The following is a 12456-nucleotide window of genomic DNA, read 5'->3' as shown; positions in this document are numbered from 1 at the left end:
GGTAGGGGGTGTGTGTGTGTGTGAATGGTTGCTGGTGGCTTGTTTGTATGTGTGGGGGAGGGAGGGCTGCTAAAAGCAGAGAACTTGATTGACCATGGGCCGGTTTCAGAAAGGAGGCACTGCAAAAAATGCTGTTCTTACTTAGAATTTTTGTCTTGTTTTTAGTCTTAAGTTCTTAAATCAAGAAGCATTTTCTTGACAAGTACAAATTATTTCCTTGTTTTCAGGAGAAATAAATCAAAATTGAGTACTTTTTTCCTTAAAACAAGCAAAATAATCTGCCAATGGGGTAAGCAAAATAATCTTAGTCCAAACTGAAAACAAGATTATATAGCTTATTCTTGGTTTGAAATAAGATTATTTTGCTTACAACATTGGCAGATTATTTTGCTTGTTTTAAGGAAAGACTTACTTAATTTTGACTTATTTTTCCTGAAAACAAGAAAATAATTTTTACTTGTCAAGAAAATGCATCTTGATTTAAGAACTTATTATAAGATATTTTGACTAGAAACGAGACAAAAAATCTAAGTAAGAACAGCATTTTTTGCAGTGGGTTAAGTGAAAACTCTGAGTATGTTAACCCTGAAATGAGGGAGTGCAAGTGATGTTTAAAAAGTTAACTCACTCATTCACACTGCAAAAATGCTTTTCATACTAAGTATTTTTTTATCCTATTTCAAGTAAATTTTAAAAAAAAATCTTAAATCAAGATGGATTTTCTATATGAGAAAATTATATATGATATTTAGTCTTGTTTCCTGGGGGGATCTAAATTAAGTGCATTTTACTTAAGTAAAATTATCAATATCTGCCAGTGTGGTAATAAAAATAATCTTAATGCAAACGGAAAGTGTTGGAGTGTCTACCCAGGTGAAAAAAAAAGTGCAATAAAATACACTTTATTTTAGTACACTTTTACACTTCCATAATGTTCAGTGCTCTATTTCCGTGCACTTATTTTGTACTTAATATACTAAAAGCTCTTCTTTAGTACTTAAGAACATCTAAGTGTACTCAACTGTGCTATTTTGAGACACCATGAATTTGAACTAAAATGTGCTTTTAACATACTATCTCTGTATAGAAAAATGTATTTAGTTACCACTTGTAGTACACTTGAACCCATCTTTCAAACACTTTTAAAAATGGACTTATGATGTATTTCAAATATAAGATTAATATATAATGAATATATACAAAATGTATTTATAATATATTGCCAGGCAGTGCCAGGATTGTGAGTGATTGCTGGAATGTACTCACTCACTTTTTAATATTATTGTACAAATGGTTGGTTTCTTTATTTTATTTTGTACTATTTTTATCAATAGATCTCAGCAACAAAGGAAAAAAAAACATGTGTGTTGATTTCTCCCTAAGATGGCAAAGTGAAACACAAGTTTCCTTGAAGTGGCTCAGCATGGCCCCACATTGTTTACATAACAAAAGCAACTGTTCACAGCTGATTAAGGATATTAGCCTAAAGCCTTCCAGCCATTCGGCTGTCCTGCGGGTTTTATAGGTAGAAAAGCCAAATGGCTGCTCTCTGGGACTTCTAGTGTTAAATGTCCGATGTTTTATCTTGTCCTTTTAACAGTTAAGGGGTTTTCCCGTAACTGACAGCGCTAGTCAAAGCATTTGTCAGTTGCATCTTGTTCCGTGTTCACAAAAATTCAGTCTTTTCAATGTAAAAGTCTTCATTACTGACTGACACATTCATAAAGACAGTCTTTTGCTGCCATCTAATGGCGTTATAATGTAACCTCTGTTGCTGTTCACGGTCGGGGACTATTTTTTCAGGCGGAAGGAAGGCTTTTAGTGAAAGTTTACTTCATGAAAGTTGCATGGTACATATTTTTGGCTTTAATATTTGTATTGTGTGGTAACCTCCCCCACTAATACCACCTGCTTCTGAATAGCAAGTAGCGAACTAAAGGATGTTGACTGTTAAAATGTGATGAGGCCTTAGATATGTCCTGTTGTTTTGAAACAAAATGTCAACACAGGAATACAAAAAGTGTTTCAACTCTTTCTTTTCTCTAACATTAGTGGAACATGTTCATCTGTGAGAACTTGAGGAGAACTGACTTCATACATCCACTGATAATCATCTTGACAACAGTTGCTTAAACATTTTTGTGAAAAGTTCTGAGAAAGGCTCTAGCAGCATTTGAGCACAGATGACACTTGGCTTGACATTTGAATGCAATGACATTCATTTATTTTCAAGTGCTGAATGATCCAAATACTTTCAGGGGTCACTGTATCATTTTTCATTTTAACAGATGTATAGGAAGCAGAAGCAGAACAAATGCCTTCTGTGAAAGTCCCATAGTTGCCTGAAGACGTAGACAAATCCATAAACACATTCAGACTAATAATCTAACTGACCCTTCATTTCCTGGTCATCAGAACAGAAAATATGAGCATTTTGCTGACTTCAAAGCCTAAGAAATGGGTCAGGCTGAAGGAAAGTCTCTCTGAAACTTGACTTGGCCGCCCTCTCCAACGCTAATGGCTCCATCACGTTAACAAATTTGTCACGGTAACTGGACTCGGTGTCCGCTTTAGAACAACACCGCGGCACATTCAACTGCCAGGGCTGAGGTGATGTAACATGAGCTTGCTAAAGGAGGTTTATCGTCATTTGTTCTCTAAAAGTGTACTAGAAACTGATCGGTGTGTGTGTGTGTGTGTGTGTGTGTGTGTGTGTGTTTGTACTGTAAGGAGAGTGATTCCAGAGTAGAAGGTTGGAAAGTACAAAGCATTTAATGCTAAGAGACATTTCCCAGCTAACGGAACTTTGCTATGAGAAAATTCTCATTATTGGTTCAGGGAATGTAAAAAATGTTGTTTTCTTGATTTTAGATGAACATTTTTTATAAGGTATAATGTGCCTCTTTTAATTTGAGGATGTTCAATCAAATGTTCCTCAAATGTTCTTTCAACTTAATTTTGATTTAAAATTCAACATTCCAAGAACATAAATTGTCCAGTTCTCTTAATGTTAGTAGAATGTTATTTAAAGGTTAGTATGATGTTCCTGAAACATTCTTTCAATCATTCAAACACCTGCTGTGAACAAACACTGAAAGAAAGAGAAATAAAACTACAACTTTCTTCAGCCACACACTCTAAGAAGAAAAGGTTCAAAAATGAACCTTTTGAGGTTCCTGGCGATTGCAACTGTGGGGGAACCTTAAAGGTTCATTTTTGAACCTTTTTAAAAAGGTTCTAATTGGAACCTTCACTTAAAGGTGCATTAAAGCCCCATTAAGGTTCCATTTTGAACCTTTTCCTTTTAGATAGCAATAACATATATTAATAATAATTATTAAAATATAATATAAATTATACATTAACTATATGTCTTATATATAACTTGTATAACTATATCTTAATCCCATTTCAAAACACTGAATACAGAACACAATGATTGTCTATAAAATGTTTAATACATAAATATAAAATGTGAGCACAGGCACCAATGGACAGAGAAAAAAGGAATATTGTTTTTTATAATTCAAATAAATAAATAAATAAACAATCAAATAAATAAATTAATTCATTCATTAATCTATACATTTCCATCAACTTTTAACAGAATGTAGCTGAATATCTATCATTTTTATATTATTAAATTTTTCATTTATATATAATTTTTAAGATAATGTTTAAACAGGACATTAAACAGGACATTTTTATTTTTCAAATAATGTTAGAGTGTTTCTCGGCTTTGAAGCATATTCAAGGTTGAAGATGAAGTACATTGTCATTAGAATAACATGGTCATATGACCTGGTCATATCGTCTACTTCACAGACCTTCTCCCCTTGCATCATTATTTCTAAAACAGACTGCATCCAAGTGTAACCCGTGCGGCTCGCTTATGCCCAGCGTGATGTGCGGCCAGCGACACCGGGTATTAAAACTTGGTCTGCGTTGTTACGTTGTGTGGATGCAGAAACAGACACGGGACAGCAAGCAGTCGATTCACTGGATCTTTTTACTGAGTAAAAGAGAAAAATAAGCAGCCTCAGACTGAGTGGCCCTTATAACACTCTCTTCCATCGAATCACATTTCAAAAGGGCGGAAGAAAACATGAACATAAGGAAAATAATATAGAAAAACATACCTGTTTAACAGAGACAAATAAGCAGCCTCAGATCGAGTGGCCCTTATAACACTCTATAAAACAAATATGGTGCGCCTCCATTACCATGTGCTGGTCTCACATAAAGACAGAAATATATCTCAAAGAATGTAAAATATCAAAAATAATCCCAATGATAGATAAAACAGTACTTTACATATACATATTGGGTTGAAATAAAGATATAAAAGATATAATTAACATTAGGATTAAATAAAATTAACAGGATGACAAAGAAACCTACCTCTTCCATCGAATCACATTTCAAAAGGGAAGAGGAGGAGACAGGACAGGAAATTAGGTCATACTGTGACCTCGCATCACTTAAAGGAGAAGCGCACCTTTAGATCAGGTATCATAAAACGTATATGAACAATTTTGTGTGAATTATAACAATATTTACTAGTATACTTTGTATACCTGTTACACAAGGCACCATTTACAGTATATACAGCACAGGGTTGGGTGTACGTGGTTCCTAAACAAGAAGAGAATAATGTTATATTCAGTATAACATGTATGTATTCAATATAAATGTATTAAATGATACATAATTTCCATTATTATTTGCTTTTAAGTCACAATTTGAAACACAATTTTACTCACAACTGAGGGGACATTAAGGGCTGGATATAATGATAATATTTCCTTTGTGGAGTGATGTTTCATATAGTCTGTCCTCTCACTCTTTGTCCGTGTCATTTAGTCCTCTAAAAGGATTTGGTGATCTCCAAGCATTTGGTTTTCATTTTATCCAAGTGGATCCCAATGCTGTAATCATCTTCTCCTGAATAAATCTACCCACAAAAATATGTCTGCTATTCTTAAAAAACTTAAGTTGATTCTGTCTGGGACACTTACCCCAACTGCCCTTGACCTCTTTTGATACACATCTTGGTCAGACAGATTGTCCATCTAAAAAAACAAAAGAAATATATTATTAAGCAAGTGTGTAATTTTAGAGAATGGTGGAGAGTAAAAACAGTTCTCTATATTTCCAGGTCTCCAACAAGCGAACAATTCAACAAGGTGTGCTCAGCCATTGTTACAAAATACCAGTGCCCGGTTGCATAAAGCACCTTAAGTGTAATTTTCCCATAAGATCGCCCTTATGTTTCCCTTAAACTTAACGGTTATTTTCTGCAACACCCTTAAGTGTTACTTAAGGGTTTCTTTAGGCGAAACATCATAAACCCTAAGAATATCCCTTAAGTAATCCTTTTAAAAAACGATGTGTTGCATAAAGCCCCTTAACTGTCATTTCCCTAAGTATAACATAAGGTTTGGAAAACTTCACCTTTTTCCCCAAGTGTTACAAGGAGTGAGCAGGTTCAATCCAAGTATTCTAACAAGACACGATCGACTGCTTTATATGATGAACAAATTGTAATTTAGGTGTTTATTCACATAAACATTGATGGAATTACATACGTATTTATATCTCTTATGGTCAACGGATGCGGAAATGTGTGCATCACGTGCAAGAACAAATCTCATTGGTTCTTGTGTTTGCGCGCACATTCAAGCTTCCAAAACAGCCTTATTCAGTCTTTCAATGAATGGACATAAATGATGAGAGAATATTAAAAATATCTTTATTTGTTATCCAAAGATGAATGAATGTCTTATGGGTTTGCAATGACATGAGTGTGAGTGAATGACGGCAGAAATCCCAATTTTAGTATTAACAAATAACGTGTCCATGGCAACAGCAGAATTTTATAATGGCAAAACCTGGATTGCTGTTGTGAAACACTTAACGGTTTCTTTTACCTAAGAAAACAGGTATTATACAACACCCTTAAGTCATTCCCTTAGTTAAGGAGAAATCACACCTTACAGTATTAGTTCACTTTCCATTTAAATTTTCCTGATAATTTACTCTCCTCCATGTCATCCAAGATGTTCATGTATTTCTCTTCTTCAGTTGAAAAGACATGAAGGTTTTTGATGAAAACATTCCAAGGATTATTCTCCTTATAGTGGACTTCACTGGACCCCAAATGGTTGAAGGTCAAAATTACAGTTTCAGTGCAGCTTCAAAGAGCTTTAAATGATACCAGATGAGGAATAAGGGTCTTATCTAGCGAAACGATCGGTCATTTTCTAATTTGTTTTTAAAATGTATATGCTTTTATATAAACAAATGATCTCCTTCAAGTGGTTCTGCCACTTCCGTATTCTTCAAACAGCATACCCTATACGTCCTTCGCCTTCCCTATTCAACTTATGGAACGAATGCAGCACCAGTTCCGTTTTTTCCGTAAGTAGAATAGGGAAGGCGTAGGACATACAGCATAAGCTTTTTGAAGAATACGGAAGTGCGGTTTTGCCGGAACCACTTGAAGGAGATCATTTGTTTATAAAAAAGCATATACATTTGATTTTTTTTAGAAAATGACCAATCTTTTTGCTAGATAAGACCCTTATTCCTCATCTGGTATCATTTAAAGCTCTTTGAAGCTGCACTGAAACTAATTAATTTTGACCCACAACCGTTTGGGGTCCACCTAAGTCCACTATGGGAGAAAATCCTGGAATGTTTTCATCAAAAACCTTAATTTCTTTTCGACTGAAAGAAAGACATGAACATCTTGGATGACATGGGGGTGAGTAAATTATCAGGAAAATTTTATTTGAAAGTGGACTAATTTAAGATATTTTGTTGAAATCCGATGGCTCAGTGAGGCCTGCATAGCCAGCAATGACACTTCCTCTCTCAAGATCCATTAATGTACTGAAAACATATTTAAATCAGTTCATGTGAGTACAGTGGTTCAATATTAATATTATAAAGCCACGAGAATATTTTTGGTGTGCCAGAAAAACAAAATAAGGACTTAAATAGTGATGATGAGTGTGTCGAATCAGCAGTTCGGAGCGCCAAAGTCACATGATTTCAGCAGTTTGGTGGTTTGACGCGCAATCCGAATCATGATTCGACACGCTGATTCATAACGCTCTGAAGCTTAAAGGGGGTATAATGCTATATTCTGACTTATTTACACTGTTAAAGGGTTGGATTCTCATGCTAAACATGGCCAAAGTTTCAAAACACGAGTTGGACGAATGACGGAGTACTGTATTTCTGTGCCAAAAATACTACACCAGCTTCCTGCAGCAGTGTTTTGAATTTGGCCATCACTAAATAAGTTGTTATTTAGTTTTTTTGGCACACCAAAAATATTCTCGTCACTTTATAATATTAATATTGAACCACTGTACTCACATGAACTGATTTAAATGTGTTTTTAGTACATTAATGGATCTTGAGAGAGGAAATGTCATTGCTGGCTATGAAGCCATCGGATTTCAACTAAAATATCTTAATTTGCATTTCGAAGATTAATGAAGGTGTTACAGGTGTAGAACGGCATGAGGGTCAGTAATAAATGAACTAACCCTTTAAGGTGCTTTATGCAACCGGGCACAGTTCTTAAGAGACAAGACTGGAAGAGTGTATGTAAGAACATGTCAAAGAGCCCTTCAGTTTATATATATTAGCTATGTAAGTGAAAAGGTGTTATTTCATTTGGCATACTTACATCTACAATACTTGCCATATTTTTAGTGTCACAAGTCCTTGGACCCTTGGTAAAATAACCCATTTCCTTACTTTGCTAAACCTGCTACGAATTTAATTTAGTCTTTCAATACCAGCCAAATGTGATCTTTCTTGAATTAGTTTTTAAGCATCTCATGCCATGTGTCACTTACCTGGTTCCTTACCTGTTCGTCTCATAATTGAGATCCCTCACCTTCATCATCCTTTGTCTTCAGTCCAGACCAATCCGCTCACCATCATCTACAAATACAAAGAGACTGTTATCATCCAGCTGATTTCATTCAACCTGTCATCATTCAATCTACTAACCTGTTTATTCTCCCCATCTCTGCCACCTGCAATAATAAACCTTTGTGAACTGTATTACGTTGTCTCCTTCTGTCCGTGACACCATGACTCCTTTAAAAATAATATTATTTAAAATACTATAAAAGGCTGGGCTATGTTATAATGCAGGGCTCTTTGACACGTTCTTAAATACACTCTTCCAGTCTTGTCACTTAAGACTGGTTTTTGGTAACCAGGGCTAAACTAACCTTGTTGTATTGTTTGCTTGCTTTACCTGAAAATTAAAGAGAGGCAATTTTACCCTCCATCTTTCTTTAAAATTATGCACTTACCTGTACTTCACTGTGGGAATTAACATATATATGTGCACATCTGATCAAACAGATTATTTTTTAACTCCATTTGCTTTGTGATAAAAAAAAAAAGTAATAAATACATTTTATAAAGAAAAAAATCTCCACTCTCCTTAAGTTTTTTTGTATTGCTAGTGGGGTAGCTGATAAATTTCTGGTCACCCTGTTTGAGCAATACGTTGTGTTGAGATTGATCCATGTGAAATACCAAATCAAGTCCTACAGAAACAAAAAACTGCAGAGAGGTGCATGTTATAATGGTACTACTAACAGCTCAGTAATTTGTAATGATAGCAATATAGTTTAGCTAAAAGTATGTGGAAACCTAACCATCACACCTATACAAGTTGATGGGCATCCCATTCCAAAACGGGAATGCAATATAAGTTTAAAGCAATGTAAGTTGTTTTGGATAACAGTGTCAACTAAATACATACATGTGAGAAAATGCTAGTCACTGAATTCTTCAGTACAACCTATTAAGTAATTAAAAAATGTTAATAATAATTAATAGAGGTGTCCACATACTTTTTTAAAACTTTAAGAGTAGATGTAATAAACTTACACATGAATGGTGTTTGTGGTCTTGGTAGGCATCTCAGTCTTTAGGTTTTCTTCTAATCTTATGAATTTAACTTGATCCTTCAATTTAGGGAATATTTTAGGTATCATAGTTTTCAGTTAGGTTCATTCAAGTGTCTGCATCAATTCCATTGTCTGTTAAAACAACAGGATTCAATAGTAGAATGTCATATCTGCTTAACTGTGAAAATGTCTGTTTTGCTGCAATAGGGAAGTTAAACAGAGTGTGCATTTTTGTGAGATAAACCTTGAAATGTAGGGATGATCACCTGGAAACTGTTGCCATCAACCAGTCAGCCACATGGATTTTCCAGTGAATCAGCTCTGAGCTCATTCTTGCCTCTATATGCAGAGAAATATTGCAATTTAGAAAACAATGCGTTATAAAATATGAATAAAAATAAACTTTTCATTTTTTACTAAATTCTCTCTCTCTCTCTCTCTGTGTGTGTGCGCAAACACACGCGCACACACACAGTAAGGATAAAAAACGGCAAAATATCTTGAAATAGTACATGTGGAAAAGGTGTAGTAAGTGGTACACCCGGAATTATTTCTCCAGGCCGTTAAATTGACAATATTGTGGCCGCATTAACACGACGTGTCTGCTTAGGCCCGTCGTCATTTATTCATTATCACACACCTTAAAGTTATTATGACATTAAATAGGTGTTTCATAGCTTTTCAAAAAGTTAATAGTTTATTTGAGACGTTATGTTGTCTTACCTCAGATTTTTGTGTCGTTCCGCTCAGTCCCACTCGGTCCCGCTGCTGCCGCTTCAAAATTTGTAACGGTTTTTTCCACGTGACCACTGACATCATTGCGCGAGAGAGACTTGTGGAGATTCAGTGCATTGCGTTGCGTACCAAAGCCCAGATACAGAAAACATTTAAAGCATTTTCAAGGATTTGCTTATTCATGCTTAAAAACGAAACAATATTAATAATCTCGTTTACTTTGAGTGAAAATAATGTACTTTTGAATTGCTAGTTATTTGTCAGTATTCTTATTTTGTAAAAACATTTAGGCACAAGCAATCTCAGCACATAAATGATTAACAACAGCTGTAGTAAAAGCAATAGTAGTAGTAGTAGTAGTAGTAATGATGATAATAATAATAAACTAAATAAAGAAAAAAATAATCTTCCTGATGAAACCTTACACAATACAATTATGAAATGTTTTCTAAAACATGAGCTAATAACAAAGTAGATAAAGTTGGAACAGAAGGAGAGATGAAACATAAAATAAATTGCCTGTGCATCACACTTTACTCATGATTTTTGCTCTAAAACTGCATAGTGTCCTTTTCAATTGGGGAATATTTATACGGTTGTCTAAGCGGAAGATATTGAACACAGTCTATTTTTAGGGCTAAGAATTTCACGTCACCTCTCCATTTAACATTGAACAGCTTCTTGTCCATTTATGAATGTAAAACTGAATTTTTATTCTTGGTCTTCTTAGTTTATGCTTTAAAAATGGACAAAAAACATGGTGTCTTTCAATGTTATGATGCAATTTATAGAAATGTGCGGGGAGGTCCGGGGTACAGATGAAACACTGTATCGACTGTACACTCCAATCATATTAGAAAAGGTTCATAAACGAACCTTAACTACACACAGGTTCTAATATGAACCCTGTTACCACAACAAAGGTTCTAAAAAGAACTTCCAAATAACCATTTTACCTGTAAGTTCAACTTTGAACCTTTTTGATAGTTAGAAGTTCATATTTGCACTGTAAAGTTCTTTATTGAACTCCAAAGGTTCGACCTCTTCTAAGAGTGCAGCCTTAGATGAACTGAAGATAAAAGACATGAAATCTCTGAAGATCTGATTAAACAACTCCACAAACAGCATTACCAGCTTTTTATTACTAACCAGACTGACTTTATTTCTGTCACACGTCTACAGAAGTTGATCTGCTTTATCAATGCAAAAGTGTTTCCCATAAACACCTGCAATTGCTGATCAATACACAACTTAACAAAAGTCAAGGGTCAAGAACCCAACTAAAGCAAACATTGATCACCATGATGGTGACCTCAAACGAAACATTTTCAATAAGACATCAACATTTAAACCTCCGTTAATTCTCAATAAGAGCTTCTGTAGACGTGTGACAGAAATAAAGTCAGTCTGGTTAGTAATAAGTGAAGCTGGTAATGCATTTAAGATGGTGGAGAAAGCGGGATGGGAAAGAACTGTCGATTATAAATACCTATTACCTAAAGTATCAATAAAAAGACCAATTTGGTGTATTTTTTGGCATTGTTAGCTTAGCAACATACTAGCAACAAACTTTTTCCAAATCAACTGTGAGTTGAACGGTTTGCGTGAAGTGCTCTACTGAGCATTCGATAATCAGTCACTTATGAGGTTCCATTCCGGTAAGGATGCAGCCTTAGAAGTAGGCAGCAGACAGACAACAGAACCAGTGCTTGAATTTCAGAAGCCATATACACTCACACATTGTCCTAAACACTGACCAATATGGGTCTCTCGCAGACAGACGGACACAGTAGACAACACACATGCACCCTGAGGAGACGGGCGCCCATTTCCTGCAGAAACACTTTCCCAGTGCAGCCACACCCATTTTAGAGTCAATAATTAGTTCCGTACCATGACTCAGCCTGCGAATGTGTGTGTGTGAGACAGCGTAGACTGTGTGGGAACTTCCACAGATGATGATGATAAATGTGCAAAATAAATTGAGGAAAGAAGAAAGAACTGCAGCCACCCCTCAGGCTTTAGTCAGCAATTTAGACTGCAGTTGCATTGACTAATAGTTCATTTACAGACTAACAGAGACAGCCTGCCACTGATTGTAAAGTGATTTGCAAGCACATATGATGTTGTTTTACAGGCTATTAACATAAAAAAAATCATAACTATTTACTTTCTAAATGTATGTTCCTGGTTTTATTGTGCATCAGTGCACGTGATATATAAAACCACATACATAAATATAGAAAACAACAATATTTTTATATCTATGTAATCTATAAACTCAACCAATAAATAAATAAATAATCACTCTTTTTCAACCCCACCCCTCCATTCACTTGGTTCATCTTTCATTTTATCAGTATTTTGTCAGTGATGAATATTCAGTTTCATGCAAATCTTCCTGTCTGAGTAGATGGTTCTTGGCCAGAATAACCTGTAACACATACATGAGACTTGTGCACACATAACTAACATCTTGTGAAATCAAATTCGATATCACATGTTTACATGCTTATAGAGATCAGTGGACACATCCGTTTTGGATAAAGTGGGAGAAATGGCAATTATAATAATGTTATTTAAAGGTGCCCTAGAACTTTTTTTTTTTTTTAAAGATGTAATATAAGTCTAAGGTGTCCCCTGAATGTGTCTGTGAAGTTTCAGCTGAAAATACCCCATACATTTTTTTTTAATTCATTTTTTTAACTGCCTATTTTGGGGCATAATTAGAAATGAGCCGATTCAGGGTGTGTGGCCCTTTAAATCTGGTGCT

At 35.0% G+C, this 12456-nt stretch overlaps 1 long non-coding RNA gene across 4 annotated transcripts; it reads right to left on the bottom strand.

Annotated features, from left to right (window-relative positions):
• Positions 1-3181: 3181 nt before the first annotated feature.
• Positions 3182-10721, bottom strand: LOC137032553 (uncharacterized). 4 transcript variants are annotated; one of them, XR_010896708.1, is made up of 9 exons: positions 9672-10721; positions 9215-9287; positions 8929-9080; positions 5019-5072; positions 4764-4928; positions 4578-4635; positions 4402-4480; positions 4140-4192; positions 3182-4012 (listed from the first exon to the last, which is right to left on the bottom strand). It is a non-coding gene; the product is annotated as an uncharacterized lncRNA (long non-coding RNA). The 4 variants fall into 4 exon arrangements; XR_010896709.1 differs by having other exon boundaries at positions 4764-5072; positions 9193-9287; XR_010896707.1 differs by having other exon boundaries at positions 4764-5072.
• Positions 10722-12456: the final 1735 nt, after the last annotated feature.

The sequence above is a fragment of the Chanodichthys erythropterus genome, chromosome 12 (assembly GCF_024489055.1).
Source record: "Chanodichthys erythropterus isolate Z2021 chromosome 12, ASM2448905v1, whole genome shotgun sequence".
Classification (NCBI taxonomy): Eukaryota; Metazoa; Chordata; class Actinopteri; order Cypriniformes; family Xenocyprididae; genus Chanodichthys; species Chanodichthys erythropterus.
This window is presented reverse-complemented; position numbering and strand designations above follow the sequence as displayed.